This window comes from Odontomachus brunneus, unplaced genomic scaffold (assembly GCF_010583005.1).
Source record: "Odontomachus brunneus isolate Ranch 3 - 2012 unplaced genomic scaffold, Obru_v1 Obru_scaffold_183, whole genome shotgun sequence".
In the NCBI taxonomy this organism is placed as follows: domain Eukaryota; kingdom Metazoa; phylum Arthropoda; class Insecta; order Hymenoptera; family Formicidae; genus Odontomachus; species Odontomachus brunneus.
In genome coordinates, this window is record NW_022639633.1 from 364,476 (window position 1) to 383,802 (window position 19,327).

A 19,327-nucleotide genomic window follows, 5' to 3' on the forward strand; every position below is an offset into this window, starting at 1 on the left:
ATATATATATATATATATATATATATATATATATATAATTTTTTATATATATATATATATAATTTTTTCATGAATATTAATTACGGATATCACATTCTCATGCAACGCGACTTCGACTGAATCCGGGATCCAATATCGTGAGTATTAGTTAAATAAACTTCAAACGTGCGAGACGGAAAATCGTCACCCTTTTATTCGCCGGCAGATGGGCTTATTACAGTGCAACGTACGATCACTCATGGAGGGTGGAAGGGCGGACGAATCATCTTCCGCGTCATTGCTCGTGCGACCTCTCCTTCGGAGCATCAGCCCGGGCTACGACGGGGAGACGACACGCGTAATCGCGTAATCGCGTAATCGTGGCGCGTGCTGAAGTTCGGGTTGCGGGAGCTTTGCGTGCGTCTACACTGGCGCACGTGCGACGTTGCGCGCCCTGAATCAACACCGATCGCGAATCGCACAGATCTATTCGCGAACGTCAAACGGACGGTGGATCACCGGCAACACGTTTTACGAGATAATCGGCGCAACGACCTGCGCCGGATTACCGCGACTACCATACCTAAGCGCATCAAGTACGCCCCGACCGAAATGACGGCGCTAATTGAGCGAGGTGTGATCATGGAAACGATCGTGATATCGTGAATCTCTTTAGGGACGGGGTTTAATGATTGCCACGCTACGATATCGTAATGATCTTTACTGTCCTGTTGCGACAAAAAACAGACACAATTTATCTGTTACAGAAGATCATCTGCTTCAACATACGCTGAGAAGAAACATTTGAGAATAAATTTGTGAGACATAAAGTTTATTTCTGTGACAAAGAATTTATTTGTGCACGCAAATAAATTTTGTATACATAGAAAGAAAGAATATTCTTGTTTGAAGAATATCTTTATTATTGACATTTTAAAAATAAGATTAATGTTAAAATGAGATTACATGGCGTTGAACGAAGATAAATTAGTCTTCAACTAAGACGAATATAGTAAAATTAACACAATCATTTTCTTAATCTTCATATAACCAACAATATTAATATTCTTGTTTATATATAAGAAAATGAAAATTATGTTAACATATATAACCAAGAATGTTGTAATATTCTATGAGAAAATTGTGTTACTATATTTGTTTTGATTGAAGACTAATTTATCTTTGTTCAACGCCATATAATCTCATCATTTTAACATTAATCTTATTTTTAAAACGTCAATAGTAAATTTTCTAAACCAGAATATTCTTTTGTTCTATGTATCGCAAATAAGTTTTCAAGTATTATTTCCCCATATAAAATACAATGCGAATTCTAGATGGAAAATCATTAACACGTGCCGCATGTCATATTTGCACAGAGGAAACTCTCGAGTTATGAATTTCCATTCACGATGTTTGTCTCGCGTCACACCCTCTCTCCTCTTCCATCTCTGCAAAAATTGCCGCGAATTTATATCCGTAATATCTTCGAGGTGTCACATCTCGGCAGCATCCGCATAGACAAGAAAGGGACACGAGGACGCGCGAACTTTCCGCGGCGTTTTTTTCGGCACAACTCACGGCGATGTTTACTGTTTGGCGGCGCGTATCTCGCAGAAATGACCGAGTTGTGCTGCGGCGCGGGATCCCGCGTCCCTTTAAATCCTAATCCGGTAATATCCTCGGACCGATATACCGGCATCGGTAATGGAATCGCGCATTCAAATGGACATCGTTTCCCACCGACGGCGGCGGCGGCGGCAGGAGGCAGGTCGCGACGGGGACAATGCCGGGGGATGATATTGCCAATATTTGGCTTGATTCTAGTGCGAATGTGCTCGGCTGTGTGCCGAGGGGTGCGCCCGCTCTCGCACCCCCTCGAAACGGAGCTGGCTGTGGGGCGCGTCGGTGTACGTTAGACGCGCGGTGCCGATTACCATTTGAATGTCCCTGCCGGCGGTCAGCCTTTGTCAGCCCTCGTGACACTGACCGCACCTACCTATCTATCTATCTGAGGGAGAGAGAGATCCACCTACCCCTTGGCCGCCCCCTTTTTGCCGACGACCGTCTGCTCGTCCACGGTGATGCTCTGCGCTGAAGAAGCGGAGAGGAACAGTCGGTCGCGTCGAGAACCGTCCACTCGTTTCTTCCTCCCTCTTGATATTTTTTTCCATGATCGTTCCAACCTGGCCGAGACCTGGGTGCCTCCCGGGCGTCCGGGAGAGATCGATCGAATGTCGATTTGGGAGAAAAAAGAGGCACAATCGAGTCGGTTGAAGTGGCGGGCGCGAGTTTCAACGTTGCGCCACGTTTCTCTCGCGAGAAGAAAAGGTGGACGCTCCTAATCGATTGAGTCCAAGGGGCGTTCCGGCGACCGGCGCGCTCTTCCCTTTGTTTCCTCGCGATCTGACGTATTTGTCGTTTCACCGGCATTGTATCCGCGCGGCGACAGATGACGGCGAAAGAGTCGGGAAAAGGCTAGGCGCGGTTTTGTTGGGAAACATTCGACCCGACCCGGGCCAAACGACACTCCCCGTCGCACTGTCACGTGAACCCGAAATCTGGGGTAACGTTTTCGACGTGACGTCGAAAGCCGCGAACTAAGCCTTTTGGCTTTTACACATATCCATAGCGTGAAGTATGTAGATTCTAATTGTTCATGATTCTGCACCCCATGATCTCGATAACTTTGATCCTTCATTAAGAGGGATGTCGCAATACCAACCGACATTTTAAAAGTCCTATGTCGTTTTGACTGCACCGATTCAGAAGCCTTTTTGCACCACTAAAGTACACATGCTAATGCAGTGCTGTCATATATTGTGCTATCACAATATTTTTGCTAGAAACGAAAAAACATTTTGAACTTGATTAACCTAAAATTTCCCAAGACAATTTGCACTTTATATCAAAGTCCTGTGATTACCACAAAAAAAAATGATAGCACACTACATATTGTTCATTGGAGTAACGTCCAATCTTCAGAAATATGTTTGGAAACTTAGAGGGGACACGTTAACTTAGGGGGAATATGTCAAAAAATATTGTGTATGTAAATTTCCCAAAACATAAGTAAAAAAGAGCAGTTTAGTCGTGTACATAATAGTTCACAGATATTACATTACCGATGTTAATAAGTGTAAATGTATACATATAGTACTATAAATCTAATGTATGTTCATATATAGATTACGTGCTCCGATAGCGTCATTATATCTTTGTTGCTCAACAAATATCAAAGGAAGTTAGATTGACGCGCTTTCAGCACGAAAATTTCCAAAACAAACATAAAACTATCTAACAAAACATCTAATTAACGCCTCTAATTCAAAATATCCGCGAATTACCGCCATCTATATGGTGCACTTTTTTTTACTTACACACTGTGATTTCTGAAAGTACTCTGACATCCCCTTAAGGGTCAGCAATAGCAAATTATGGTTGGACTTTGGGGATCTCATACAGCGAGAACACGAGATACCGTCTCTGTATATGTAGCTGTATGTCCATACACACTTGAATATTAATGCATAGGGATTATGCTTGCAGGGACACAACAGCCAGAAGTTAGTGCAGCTGGACGACAGTTTCTGTCGTATCTGCACAACTTGAGATATTTTGCCTCGCTGACATTATATTTTCTTATTAAACTTTTTGGCATCTTCCTTGCATAAGTAAGAAAGGAGCTCGATTTTGCACTTAGACTCTTAAACGTTTGTAATAAGTAAAAATATAGACCCGTGCTGCACTTCGCATGTTCATTCAAATAAGTTATTCGATTTTTATTTCAACTTTTTTTTTTGCAAAACAACATTTTGTAGTTTCTTGTGGACGTTCCTTCTGATTACGAATACAAGATAGTTCTTTTGTAAATACAAGGTAGTTCTCTCCGTATACTTTGGTCCAAATCTCTGAAAAGACTTTACCTATTTTGCAGCCCTCCGCGAAAGGTCTCCACAGTGACTCTTCACACAGCAGACCTTCACACTTTTTCTGTAAGCGTGCCCATATGTTACGTAACTCGACTACTTTGGATTTTGCAAAATATTTGATGCCGATTTTTCGCAAAAATCTATGTCCTCCTTGTGAATATTTGTGCAGAGGCAAAATCATTTTTCATGAGGAGCCAAGGGATTGAAAGTCAAGATGGACGGAACGATCGATAAGCGTTCTAGCGTGAGATCGAATGCGATCGAGGCGAAAGTAGTAGCAGTTCCCGCGTGCGATTCTCGCGGATAAAGTCAAAGCCAGTTTCCACGGTGCAGTTTTACCCTCCATGTAGAATAATGTCTTACACCCTGCGTGACCGATGCGACGAAACGAATAGGGCGGACGAAGCGGCGGTGCGACAGGTGGCCCGTGAAATCAGTGCACGAGCGCGCCGTTCTCCACGACCCTCGTTCGACGCGCTTCATTAGGAAATTAAGTGCATAATAATTAGAGTCGGGGTGCCGATAGGTAACGTTAAACGTTCCGTCTCACTTCTCCCTCACCGTGGCATCTAGCGATCTATTGCATGTCGTATATCTCCACAGTTTAGAACATCTCTTAAAGGGATGCCATATTTGAAAACTTCACCGATGAAGTACTGACTCTTTCCTATAAAGTTTACGTCGTATTGGTTGCGCAGAATTACTTGAAACTTGTTATACAATGGAATCATGTGCAAAAATTAGAGCGTTGCTCAATATGTGACGAAAACTATACAAAATTTCAAAATTGGTATATCGTAGGCCAAATTAGAAAAAGCTCCTCACTCACAAAATTCCAATTTTATAGGAAATTTCTCAAACAATGCAAAATTTCGAGACAAGTCGGATGTAATAAGTATCTCAATTTCGTAAAAAATTAGAATTAGAAAGTTTTCTAATTTAGTCGACGATATCAGCTGTTAATTAGTATAAATTTGTTTAATGCATAAGTTCTATAGCTTGTATATATCGAATGTATGTTTGCTTTGTTCAGGAAAATTTCAAAGAACATTATTGTATCCTTACGATTGAATTTAGAAGCTTAGAAATATGCGAAAAGTTTGCAGACAGATTTTTACATTGTATGATTATGTTTCTTGCTAAACATAGTAAAACAAAGTAGCATACATTTATATAAGATTAACACATTTATATAAGATTAATAATTATAGTAAATACGGAAAGGGTAGAATGTAGCTTGTGTCATCTGACATAATGTTTTAACGATTGTCTCTACATTATCGATATTTTTTGAGTTCGTCATCCACTTTGGCACATAATTGATTCCGATCAATTTTTATGATATCCGATTGGCATGCCCTTAAATTTATCTTATTTTGAATGGCCGAAAATTCGAGGGAGAATGAGGAAGAGAATTCTATTCATTATTTTATCCGGGAAAATCGAAATAGACAAATATTTATAATACGAATAACCAATAAACTAATACCGATAAATGGAAGTGGTCTTCTGGAAAATAAATTAAGGCTTAATTTAATAAAACTACAAGCTATTTTTTTTTAATTTCTTGGAATGGAATTTACAATAAAAACGGATAAAAAGTGGCGGTATTTTCACTCGAAACGATAATGAAGATATTGTTACTCCAAATCCCAGGAAAGAATATTTCATTCAAACTTAAAATGAATTCTGTTTCTATATGAGTGAATGTTTCGATCGATTAGAGTGAATACGTTCCTTCTGACAATAAAGTATATTAGACTCACTCTTTAATTTTGAGTGAAGATATTTACCCGACCATTCAGAGTGGAGAATTTACTATGAGTAAAAATTTACTATGAGTAAATTTACTATGAGTAAAAAATCACTTGAATTTGAGTGACTCGGTAGTCACTCTATTTTTGGAGTGAACTTATATTCCAATGAATTTTCAGAATAGATCCACAATAATGATTTACTAAGTATAACGTTTATGAGAGCCAAATATGTGCCATATATTTTATTTGTACTAATGAATATATATTCTTATTTGTACAAACATTATCTTGTGTCTGGCTCTCTCATAGACCTTTTATTCAGCGAGCTTGCCTTTCTTAACTAGAAATTGATCCTAAGGTCTTGATCAGATTGAGCCCAATTAGTTACTTGATTTGTGTAAGGTAATGTTATCGAATTCCGATTATTAAAAAAATCCTAATTGTCAACAATCTTTATTATTAACAAGGCATGACATACAATTCTGATTGTTGCTGCGTTATATGACTTATCAGGGCAACGTCGTTTTATACAAACCAGACGATTGAATTGACATCAACCTAACCAGGATCATGAGATAAATTTCTAATCATGCTTCGCGGTTAGAATTAGTTGAACGGCGTCGAAGGAAAATCGTTTATCAGAAAATCAAAGAATCCGTGCGTAAAATATTTTTTCCGTAAGTGCAGGGCATTCCGTATACAATGCTGGTGCGCAATTTGCATACCGATGATCGAGAGGGACGCTTGCGCGGTTTCGTGCGTGGGCGCGGGGGCGGTGTGGCGAGCGGGGCTGCCGGTGTATTTTAGCATTTCACGTTTGTTTCCATTTAAATGGTAATCGAGTTCATAATGTAATTGTATTCGCCGCGTAAGCCCGGGCTCACCGCAGCGCTACGTTCCGGCCATTGTTTGCATTGTTCTCCTCGCGGCGCGAACAATCCGCGCGCGGCGCAGCCTTTCAGCCTCGCGTTTTGGCGAAATCTAAACCCCTCGACCCTCCCCCGCCTCCCCGCCCGCCCGCTCCCGGCCGCCACCGCCACCCGCGCCCGATATTTCGTCCCGATACGAAAACAACAACGCGTATCTCGCCGACGGATGTCCGTCGAATGCTCATTCGTTCGGAAATATCCATATCGACGTAAAGGGCACTTAATCCGTCACTCCGCGCTGCGCCGTATAAAACACGATTACTAATTTTCAATTGTAATGATTACCAAATAATTTCCAGAGTAAATCGCGCGCGCTGCACCCGACATATTTGCACGATGAGCTCTAAATTTCACGCGCGCCCGCCTTCGACCTCTTTTCGATAATTGTTCTAAAAATAATAATAATAATATCGCACATATACGTCTAATGGTAAACTGTGCAAAATATGTTAATGTCAAGTATTATTATTATGCAATATATGCAAATATTTGTGTTACATATGCGAATATTTTATTGCGCTCTAGATTTCTTCGCAATAAATTGTCACTCGGAGAGCAGTGTGTTCGTTAAGTCATTTTGAAGTCGAGTGACTTTCCACTCGTAGAGAGTTAATTCTTTCACTCCGAATCAAGTGAAAGAATTTTCACTCAAAATTGAAGAGTAATCCAATGTATTCCACATCATTGAAACACTCTGTGAATGAATCGAAATATTCATTGAAAGTCCATTCTAAGTTCCAGTCAAAACCCTTGTGATTCCGAGTCATAGCATTTTTGTACTGAGAGAAATTATTCGATAAAAAATTAATAAGCGGATATTTCCAATGAAATTCCGATCAATTTTTATGCTCGATTAAATTTAATTGGATATTTCTGATCATAATAGCATTTCATCAGACAAACCGATCAAAAAATTATGAATAAATATTTCTCATCGGATGTTTCCTGATTGGATACAAAAATTCATCGGTATTTTGATCGAAAATATCGTTTGTTTGTTAATTTTTTATCGGATAATTTCTCTCAGTGTGCTGTTGCCGCCGGTGGATTTTAACTCGCCTTGAGTGCGATTTAACCCCAGGAAATTTGGAGAATATCCTTGCCAAGCGTCGCTTGTATTTGCATGGCGTTCCACGCGCGATATTTTTCATCCGAACGATTGAAAGTGCCGGCTGTGTTTCTCCGTAGTATTTTTCACGCGCCATTAACGATCACCTACGCGCAGAAGGCGAGACTATTTCCCGCCGACGCGTTTTTCATCGCCCCGCGGTGACGTGATTTTTTTTTCGTGCGAATTTACAGAGACGGCGTAGATCATCGTGCGTAACGTTAACCGGCGTTACCTCGTGCAGGCAACGAATCGTTAAACAGCTCACGGAGGACTCGCAGAATCCGCCGAGGTGAAACACGGAGCGACGTCGGGGGTTGAAGCGAGGTGTGCGAAGGGGGGTTGGGAACGCTATTGTAACGCGAGGGATATATGCCCGACAGCGTAGCGTGTGCGCGCGTTACGTACATCCCCGCGTGTTTGCGTGCCGTCGCGCGTACGTATACGCGCGTGTATACGTACAGCGGAGTCGTCGCTCGCCTTTCTCTCATACATATTCATCAAACGCTAATTAATCATCGCCCGGCACACCCACGGCGTGCCACCCCCTTGGCAGCCCACGAAGCTGGGAAAAAAATACGAGCGCGGCTACGCGGACACCTCCATATATTACGGGCTACATCCAGATGTCGAAGTCGTCGCCGTGCAGCGACATTTTGCGCACGTTTCCGCAAAAAATACGAAACTCGATAACAAACACTTGTCCTTCGAAAGGGAGCACTCGCGAGAAGAAAGAAATACTTGTAGTGAGCGCGTCCCGGTGCGTGTCACATCGACTTATGAAATGTCAAATATGATCTCGCCGAGAGTTCTTGTAAATTCCAGCGGACACGAAACGCTAAACAGTCTTGTCTCTAGATTTTTAACTTTTTCGCTGCGAGAGTCGTTTATATACTGTCCCAAAACAGTAGCCTCTTATTTGTAAGTGGCAGATATAGAGAAAACCGGATTTAGTTGGCTCCAGGGGTATATTGCTCATTTGTTTTTTCTGTATTTATCTTGAGAGAAACAGTGAAAACAAAGTCGCAAAACATTCCTTTTAGAACAGATGTTTTTTTATTGAGTTTTATTAAAATCAGAAAAATATTAGAAAATAGTTAAAAAATAGGAGAAATTGATTTAGGAACAGTCAAGTAATTTCGAGCATCTCGAAATTTTTAATTATTTCTGATCGCGAATGAATACATATATAAATTTAAGTGACATGTTATAAGTTAAAATGAAGTTTTCTGCAAGTGTATAGTATATTGTTTCGGGTAATAAAAGTAATCTTTATTCATAAAATAATTGAAATTGGATATATGGGCGGGCGAGGTAAAGTTGGCCCATATTTAAAGGTCGGTAAGTCTGTGGAGACCTCTCGCGGAGACCTCGAAATGACTAGTCAGGATATTTTATATATGGCCTTCTTTCCCGAATTGCTGGCCAACTTGACCCAGAGATGGGATAAAATGACCATGTTGCAGCATGCTCGTGAAAAGTGTCAAACTTAGTTTAAAATATCTCAAATGATCAATCTTTTTCTAATTGCACAAGCAATGAGATAATATCTCATATACTTATATGTAGTACTAGTTTCAATAAGTTTTTTTAACAAACTCATTTTACTTACAACCTCCTTAAACTAGCCGCATAGCGCCGTGATTTTGATGCTGCGTATCGACGATTGACACGCGAATAACTTGCCGTACAATGGTTTTCCGTGGAAGCGCGCCGCAGCGAAAAGATATAAAACACTTACTCAGAACAAAAATGACTCAACTAATCATCGTGGTTGGCGAAACAAAAGAAGACAGCGCGTTCTCGAAGACCTGTCATAAATTCAGCGGACGTTATCTGGCGCGACCACGATAAGAAGGGATCATTCAGCCGGCGAGAGGTATCAATACCGCGGAAGTAGTATCGAAATATCGCGCGCCCTCGCCCCGCTTGCCGGCTCATAAATATCGCCGCGCGGGACGATCAATCTAAATTGTAATTTCGTAATCCCATTAAGCAGGCGGCCACCTTCGCACGCACTTGCGCACCGCGGCCGGGGGCCCTTCCGCCGCTCGGCTCTTTTCACGCAGACGGGCCGCGTATAATTAGGCGTCGTTTATTTTACATCCGAAGGCACACCGCGGTTGGGGTGACGCCGCCACCGTCGGGATATATGTGTATGTGCGCCACAGGACTCTACATGCACATACACACACACACACACACACACATGTACGTGGCGGCAGTCGCTCATAGAACGCTCGACTGCTAATGTGACGCGATCATCGCCACCCAGCCATCGTCCATTGATATTATACGCACCGTGGGGATGGATGCCTACCCTTCTCGCCCTTTCGGTATTTCCCGCGAAAAATACCCCTGCCCCCTTCGACTCTTCTCCTAGGAATAGCGCCGTAATTTTCTACGTCACCGTTCGTACATTACGCGATCTTTCGCCCGCGAGATGATGACGGTGCGGCTGCGACGGTCCATTGGCTTATTGATATCGAGGGGTTGTATCGTTTCATTTGTTCGTGTCGAGAGAATACCGGACTTCATTTCGGGAAAGTATGCACACGCTGCGATGTATGTCTCTGTAGACGTAGAAGATCTGTGTCAATAGTCCTTATTTGAAACTTGTCTCACGTTAGTCTGAAATAATCGTGAAATAATCAGATCTGAATTTAGACTTGAGTCTTTTCTTTGGATCATATAATGTGTGTGATAACACAACATTTGTAATCACGATTCCGTTGAGAAGATCATACTCAACTCTAAATTTAAATCTGAGTATTTCAGCCTCTAACTTAAGCCAAGTTTCAAGTAACAATTATTAATACAGGCTCTAGAATGGTTCTAGAAACGTTAAATTTGAATTTTAAGCTTTGATCTATCGATCACATTGTCTGGGTATGTTTCGATTCACGTTTCTTGAATTTTCTTTTTTTATCATTTATGTATTGGACGTGTATTTATAAAAAAATTGATTTAGAATTTATGAAATCACATATCGTGAGTAATGATTGGTTTTTTCTGTGTTTTACTTTTAACGTAATTTTCATGTATAATTTTGAAGGAGCTCTTGGAAGTAAATTAGAATGAAATTTATACCAGTACGTCCAGGAGGCGTTTGGTGTTACTATTAAGATTAATTGGATAAATTGGGAAACGGGGAACATATTCCCGAAAATTTTGCAAAACCACTGACTGTTTTCATTTATTTCTTTGAGTTACAAGCTTGAAATTTCAAGATTCCAACGGCACGAGTGCGCGTCGTGTTTGCAGTTTGCGGAAAAACGGTCCATGTGTTTTGACTGTCGCCATCAAATCGCAACGGAGCGGCAGATTGCGAGCTGACAAATGAGCGCGGGGACGCGACGCATGGTAGACATATGGCTCCATAAAAAAAAGAGAGAGATACAAGAGGTGGCCTGCAGTAACCATCCAGTCGATCCGAAATTAATGGAGACCAAACACCGCACACTCTGTGTCGCCGCTTTCCCCACTGTGTGTACACATCAGCGTTTGCCATTATGTTTCTGTTATAATGTGTGTACACACCCCCTTTAGCACAATGGAATGATCTACGACCTCTGCGAAGTACGAATCTGCAAGTCGCTCTTCTGTGATTCTTCTCGCTTTCGTTTCCCGTACTATTTCTTTAATTCTTTAATTCGTTCTTTAATTTAACACACACTCGAGCGCTTTTTAAATCTCTTAGTAAAATCTCACTCGAAGGGTTAGCGAAAATACTGCTATTCAGAATCACGAGAGTGAGAGTGACTTTCTCAAACTTCTGGGTAAAGTTAACGGAGGTTTAACTGACGGAGTTACCAACTGAAATTTCTAACTCTTCTCTCTATCAATTTTTTCTCAGATAGCAATTTCAGTTGGTAACTCTGTCAATTAACTTTAATCGCAGAGTTTGGAGATAATCATTCTGTGAATATTTAATTCAAATCTCGAGTAGATTCTTAATGGATACATAAAAAAAAAAATATTATAATTTTCTCTCTCTCTCTTTCTCTTTCTGAGTAAAAAATGTTTAGTATTTATAACTATAATCATATAAAGAAATAATTACTACAATTTATAGTCAAGAAGACTATTCTTTTACTAAATTCTACTATAATGTTAGTGATAATAATTTCATATGCTTGTTATTATTACCATTTTATTACAAGAAATACGGTTGGAGTAAAAAATAGCTATATAACTTTAGTTAGTTAAACTATTTTCTTCTCTCAATATATAAATTCTTTTCAACTTTACTATGTTTCTATAGTAGTGCAGAAATAGATAGTCAGTAAGGTTAATTTTGCTAAGGAATATAATAAATTTTGCCAGAAACATAACAAATTTTTTAATAGCATATTTCAGTTCCAAAAATATAAATAGTACATATAAAATGCAGAATAGTCAATTACTGCAGAATGTCAAGCGGAATATTATTCTTGGAGGGAGAAAAAATTCGGAAAGATTAACCCCCAAAAGATTATTAATATTGAGTATCAATGCGATTATGTACGTGTTTGCACTAGAAGATATCGACGTTTGACGTAACCGCGATGCCATTTACATGTTAATGCCCGAAACGAATGCTCGATATCGTACCGAAAGGTAGAAATTAGTTGGTACGAAATATAGACTACACGATTCGTTTCCAGCTTCTGCGACGAGCACGTGTTTCGGCTCACAAAAGCATCGTTAAATAATTCGATAGCTGGAGCAAGAAAATTCTGCGCACATCTCCCACTCGCAGGTTACGCCGGGAAGAGTGGCGAATTTCCGCGTCACGCTTAGAATCGTGTAATTCGGCTGCACCTAAGCGTGCAAACAATAAAATTGGATTTGGCCACCCTCGCCTCGGCGCATACGTGGCGCGTGACTCGGAGGGTGGGTTTTCGGAAGGTGGACAGGGACACGGGGCCCGAAGGGGCCGGGCGGGCTCTGGAAGATCAAAGACGCCCCCGGCAATTCCGTACCTCCTACGTGACATATTACGTGAAAATTGACGCGGACAGGCACGAGTGGCGCGGCACCTAGCGAACTTTGATCATTTCACCTGTGGGACTTGCTTGCTCGCAGCAGTCGCGATAAGGAATACGATCGCCGCCGATAAACCCACTTTCGGCTGCGCCGTCGGCGATGACGCCATACGGTGATGCGCGTAAATTCGAAATGAAGGCACGCAATTCAAACCCAAGGACCCGTCCGCGACTGCGAATGTAGTCGTAATTGCAACTTTAACACTCCCGCTTCAGAGAACATGTGAAAACTAGTCGTTGGAACGAATGCAGGAGTTCCAATGAGTCGATCGAATTTTCGTAGAAAAGAAGAAAGTTTGAAAATGGTGTTAAGGATGATTAAGAGGAAAAATGGCGCGTTATAAGTTCCACATGCACTATAAATTCGAATTAGGGATCTGTTCATAAGAGCTAACGTCATGCCTTATTACTTCGGGGATATTTTATATTGGCGACAAAGAAGATGTGATTTCTATTGCAAGAATATTTGTATTAAAAACGTGAATGATGAGCCAATTTGTTGCTTAGTAATTTTGGCACAAAGGACGAAGGTAAAATCAGAATATTAATTACTTAACCCGGATATAATCAATGTAAAGAAAAGAAATAAAAGAAGAACAGATCAATATCAATTGTCTTCAATGAAGTGTACATTACATTACCTATAAGCGAGGAAGATGATTTCGGACGTTTCTTTACTACGATAAGCGGCACAACACGAATGTGGCACTGTGATAAAAATGCTTGAGGGATAGTTTCCTCGGTAACAGATCAAACATTTCACTTCCATATAGCTACAAAGTTATATCAATATTACTTTCACAGAGAAAGCGGCTGGAATACTTTCCGTGTTCCATCTTATTGACACTTTCGGAACTTGAATCCTTCTCTACGATGGATAACGTTTAAACCTGCTTCTCTGCCCGGGAATGTTCAAATATCGATGCTCGGTACTCGCGCTCAGCCGGTAAAGTATCAAGTACCGATACTATAAGAGATACTATGAGATAAGAAAATCTCAGCTGTAGGTAAATTTTTGTGTTTAAAGTAAGATAAACGAATCTATTTGTTTTCGACATGATCAGCTGTTGGTGATGAAGTTATCATAGTGAGTTAGTTTAGAGTAAAATGTAAAAATATATGTGTTACCTGTCGAAGTTATTTATTCTGAATTACAAATAAATATGGAATTATAATAACTTAAAAATATTTCTATTGAAAGTTTAGAGTTTTGCTTACATAAAATATAATACTCATTAAAATTTATTAGAAGGTTATACCCACATACACATTGACATTGATATTAAACTTTTTAATTAAATTATTTATAGTTTTGCTTTTTTATTCACAGATGTTAATATTGAATAAATAAAAAGGTTCTAAAACAGTTATTATAAATTATACGAAGTCAAACGACAGATTTATACATGTTTCCAACTTTGTCGGTTTCGCTTTCTTGTGAAACAGAAAGTAATATTAAAGCGAATTTGTATAATAGCGACATCTATAGCGGCTCCTGAGTATGTCTTTTATTTTTAATTGTCTTTCATGATATATGCGTTCTTCTATCACTTTTTAATACAATAAAAGAATTAGATTACAAAGGCATAATGAAAAACTGAAAATTTATTAACCAATTTTTTTTATTTAATTAGGAAAATATTTCATTTAATTAGTTTAAGTTACTTTCAGAAAATACTATTTTAAGTGTAAAATATTTCTAGTATTTTAATTATTTTTAGAAAAAAATATTATTTTAGAAAAAAATATTTTAATTACAAATTTAAATTAAAAAATATAAAATATATCGAATGTTTTTTTATTTAAGGAGGGAAATAGCTTTAATGGGTCAAAAAATGGGTGGTTTTTTATTCTGAAAGTATATATCTTTAAGTCCTTAAATTTTCATAAAGAAATTTCAAAAAGGAAGTTATAGTCGATTATCTGAGATGGAGCACAGGTTGGAAAGGGCAATAATCGAAGTAATGGCCTGTTTGCCTAATTTGGCACAGATTTAAGAAAAGGTGTTTCCTGAAAGTAAAATTCTATTTTTAATGTATTCTAAGTGTTTTTGTATGTAATTCTATAAGATGTCTAGATTTAAGTGTCCATTAGGTCATGAAACTTGCTAAAGGAATCATATCATTTATCTATAGAGAGAAATCATTATTATTTTGTAAACTACTTTATATTTTGTAAATTTTTGATGGTCGATATATCATGTACACGTTCGGATTCTTTTCCGGAAATACTCTATATTTTTAATCATATATATTTTATCAACATTTTTACATGGAAAAATTAATGTATACAGTTCAGATTTATAATGTTATATGTAGGAAATTTCAAATAAATCTCTTTTACAATTTTTGTAAAAAAAATTTACGAAAACCTATTTTTAGACTTTCAAAATGTACTTTTTCCTTAAATGTTAATTGTGTTCTGTAAAATTCATATTTATTGCTGACGTATATTTAGTCTCTAATCTCATACACGTTCCGTGGATAGTCCTAAGAAATGAACTGGAGACTTTATCAAATATTAAAAGCGATTACAAATATTTTTCATTATATATACATTTAATATAGTGTTTTTGAAAACCTCTTAACAATCCGATTGAGTAATTGAGTATAACTCAAGTAGGCTCTTCCTACACAATATTACGCATTGAGTTCGTGAAAAAAATCTGTGCTAGTTACATACATCCTGATTCGAGTCGAAAGTGCTGCGGGCATCCCTAAGTCGCGCCACGTGGAGGCGAAGCTCGCGGTGATTCGGATAATTTACGGTACGTCGAGATAATCGGCCCGTGAGGGCACGTCACATTTTGATAGCATGTACAAAATATGATGGCGTGTTTCAGTTGGTAGGCGTTATTAAATATCGCGTATTATTTTTCCCGCCGGGGTCAACTGCGATAATGACGTAGCCGTTCGCGGGGTCACGTGTACGGGGGTAAGGCATCGCGACGACCGGTCCCATTGGCCGGCACAACCATCGTACCACCCATAAACACGCGTCGTTATTCTCATACGCCACGCGCGTGATAACAATTGTATATATTTTCTCGCAGCGATCTCGAGCGTGTGCGCGCGCGCGCGCGACGAGATCAGCGGTGTTTGCCAGAACGCGTCGATAACGATAACGATGCGCCCCGTCACTCCAGCCCGCTGCTTCGCGCTCGTCATCGACCTGTCGATCGGTAGCGTCTCGATAATTGCCGGATGAACGTTTTGAGAAACGAGAAGTTCGACATAACTAGCTCTTCAAACTTGCAAAATTCATTTAACTATCCACTATGACTCTGAAATCACAATACAGTTTTACCATTATTTATTTATCACATTTATTACATCATTATTTATGTCATTATTTAATATGAATGTTGTTTAATATGAATGTCTTGACCGATGTGACGTGAAAGTCACAATATGGCTGCTTACATAAAAAAGGCAGCCATATTGTGACTATCACGTCACATCGATTAAGATAGGAACAACATTCATATTGGTAGTATGTTGGCAGCGATAATAATTGCCCAACGTGACCTTAGAATCACAAACCTTATTTCTTATTTTGGGAAAATAAAAAATTAGAAAAATAAAATTTCACCTTATATGTGTTAAGTGCTTTAATTTTAAACATCCTATGTGAAAAATTGTTTAAACATGAAAAATTAATTTGGGCAATAGAGGGTTAAAATTTAATTTTCCTTCAAGATTCGTCTTTCTCAAGTTTCTGAGCAGATGTATGATAATCATTCTTTGCAGTATATTTTTGAACATTCTAAAAAATACAGAGAGACTACGTACTTACAATATGAAAAATTCATCATTTATAATACATACATATTATAAAGTGGTCAAAGTTGAATAAGTTAACACACTTCTTTAATTATATAAATTGAGTTTAAAGTTAAAGACTTATAAAATTAACTGGGTTAAGTTAAAACTTATACAAGCAACACCTAATTTAATTAAAAGTTTAGTTAAAATTTAGTCATTTTATTAAAATTAGAGAAGTTGATTATAATACAATATGTTTTTTACATAATTAATTTTTTAATTATAGGATTAATTTACATGAAGCAATGGAAAAGCAATATTTTATAAAAAAATACCGAAATAGTTTTGAGCTCAGGATTCTATGTAAAAGAGCGCTAATATTTTGGCGCTCAGGAAAAGAAAAAAATTTTGTTAGTGATATTTTGGATTTTTCCTTATTTATATTAAGGGTAAGCAGCCCGAAATGATTAACTAACTTATATAAAAACAGGTATAAATAAGTTAAAGGCAATGCCTTTCAAAATAACTGAGAGTAAAATAAATGAGTTAAGACTTATTAAATTTTTAATTTAACTTTTAATTGCTCAGCTAGTTATTATCTAGTTCTGTGTATACAGTATGACATTCTCTGCGCGGTTTCTTTGACAGTTCGAGCTGTCACATGCAGGTATTAATACTGTTGAAGTAATTCGAATTTAGTAGAGAATTACCGATGCCGAGCTAATCTTGTTGTTTATTTAATCGAGGAGATACTACAATGATCGTCAATCCGAGAAATATTTCGTGAAATCCCCGGAGATGATGCTGTGGCCCGCAAGACCTACAGGATAAAATGCGATAAAACGGGATAAAGCTAGACGTTTTTAATCGGGTGTCGTAGCGGGTCGATGGTGTCGCGTATACCAGACTTCGATAACTCGAAATCATTTGCGCGTAGAATCTTCTTTTACGTTCACGCCGTTTGTTCGCGCGCGTGCGTTAATTGGACCGTCGTTATGCAATGTGGAATTACAGAGCGATTAACGACAATCCAGCTTTCTTTTTCGGTTGCGGATTTACGTCAGGAAATATCACCCACTCTTCACTCAATTGAAGTTTACAAGTCACTTTGCTTAATTTAAAGCTGTTGCATCGGCACAGCCGCGCTTACCTAACTGTGATTAGCGATTGGCTTCAGCTTTCTACGTGGGGCTCGCTATAAATACCTTTCCTATCTAAATTCTTGCTGCCCGAGAGCGTTCTGCTAACAAATTCATACAAAGAAAAAAAAAGGAAAAGTGCCATAGGTAACGGTCAATTCCAGGCGACACTCGACCGACCTCCTTTTCAAGTCAGCGTTACGCAATTCAAGTTGGTTCTTAATTGTTTTTATACTTCTTTGTAGCGGGCTTTTTTTCCTTACACAGCGAGCAACGGGAGAGAAATGAGTCCAACGTTCTTATCCGTTCTATTAACATAACACTATGTATTTGTTAGGGTGACCATAAATTTAATCATGATAACTTGCGAGTCAACTATCTAAGCAAATAGAGAGACGATAAGGATGACGAGGCGCGTATAATTATTTCGAGCGTAACATGTTATTCAAGGGGGATCGTAATCTCTTTCTCTCTCTCTCTCTCTCTCTTTCCCTTCCCCCCTCTCTCTCTCACTCATTCAAGGAAAGACATAATATACATCGCGCGCAGATCAAACGAAAAAGTGTTTGACGATATTGACGGTACGGCGACCGTGGTCCGCGATCAAAACATGTTTTCGTTGACAGTATAATTTCCATTACGTTCAAATTCGATTGCTACCGGTTCTTTCCACTCTACTCGAGAAATCAACGAGCATTTGCTTCCCTCACGCAGGTCGATTCTCAGCGTTGAAGACTATGCTGATAGGGTTAAGTGTTCTCTTGCGTACGTCAACGGCTTCAAGATTCCCTGGAATTCGAGAGGCGAGGTAGCGTGAAATTTTGTGGCGCGACGATATCCGAGATATCAAACGCGGGATAGGGGATATTTGTCTGTCTTAACATTGTTGACCGCGCTACAAATTTTTCGACGCGTCTCCGGCGAGTCTCCGTTTTCCCGAGTGCCACGCGATTTTTGCGTTTCAGCGGAGTTAATCGCCCCGACGCCAAATTAATTAATGACGTCACGGAGGCGAGGAAACGCAAGCCAAAAATTCTTGCGTATTGTGTCCAAATAGAGAAATATTGGTACGGAGGAACACTCGAGAGATTGCTTCAGCGTGCTTGCAAAGTGCTCCGAAAACTACCCTTATGGCAGCCAACAGATAATCGTGAAATTAACACTGAAATTGACGTGACAGAATCATGAGACCTCAAATGAATTCGACGGCGTTGCTTACATCGATTCCTTCGGATTTTCAATGAAAAATGGTAACGCAACGCCTCGCGCTATCGTCATTCAGGCGTGCTTCGCATTACTTTATTATATCTATATCGCGACCCGGAACGATCGCACAGCAATCGACTCTAGATACTACGCACACGAGCGACGGATGATTCACGAGAAAAGCGAGATGTCGAGAGGCTGCGTGGCCACTTCTCTCTCATCGGCGGGGTTCAACGTTCACTCCGCGCAAGGACGCGGCTCCCATCGTCGTCGTCGCCGCCGCCGATGCCGCCGCCGTCATCAGCAGCGACGGCGGCGGCAAAGATACGCGAAAGTGTCGGCATAAAAAAACACTAGTATTTTTGCTGACACGAGCGAGCCTAATGAACCACCCAACACCCGGAAAAATGATAAGGCCAAGTCCTTGACAGTTGACACCTAAACGATACGCGTCGATAAGCGCGCGCGTGATGGCGCTTTCCGGTG

The 19,327-nt window shown here is 39.5% G+C and overlaps 2 protein-coding genes across 4 annotated transcripts in view; both read right to left on the bottom strand.

Annotated features, from left to right (window-relative positions):
* Nucleotides 1-13,542, bottom strand: part of LOC116851635 — a 19,328-nt gene extending 5,786 nt beyond the window's left edge. For 2 of the 3 annotated variants that reach the window (XM_032831254.1, XM_032831253.1), the window contains exon 1: nucleotides 9,318-9,616. The gene's annotated coding sequence lies outside the window, so the exon portion shown is untranslated. Of the gene's footprint in view, nucleotides 1-9,317; nucleotides 9,617-13,373 lie in introns of those variants that run through there. The other variant, XM_032831255.1, reaches the window with a different exon arrangement.
* The window catches only part of LOC116851634 (pituitary homeobox x), a 166,652-nt gene that overhangs the window by 82,860 nt on the left and 64,465 nt on the right, over nucleotides 1-19,327 (bottom strand). The gene's annotated exons all lie outside the window — the stretch shown is intronic.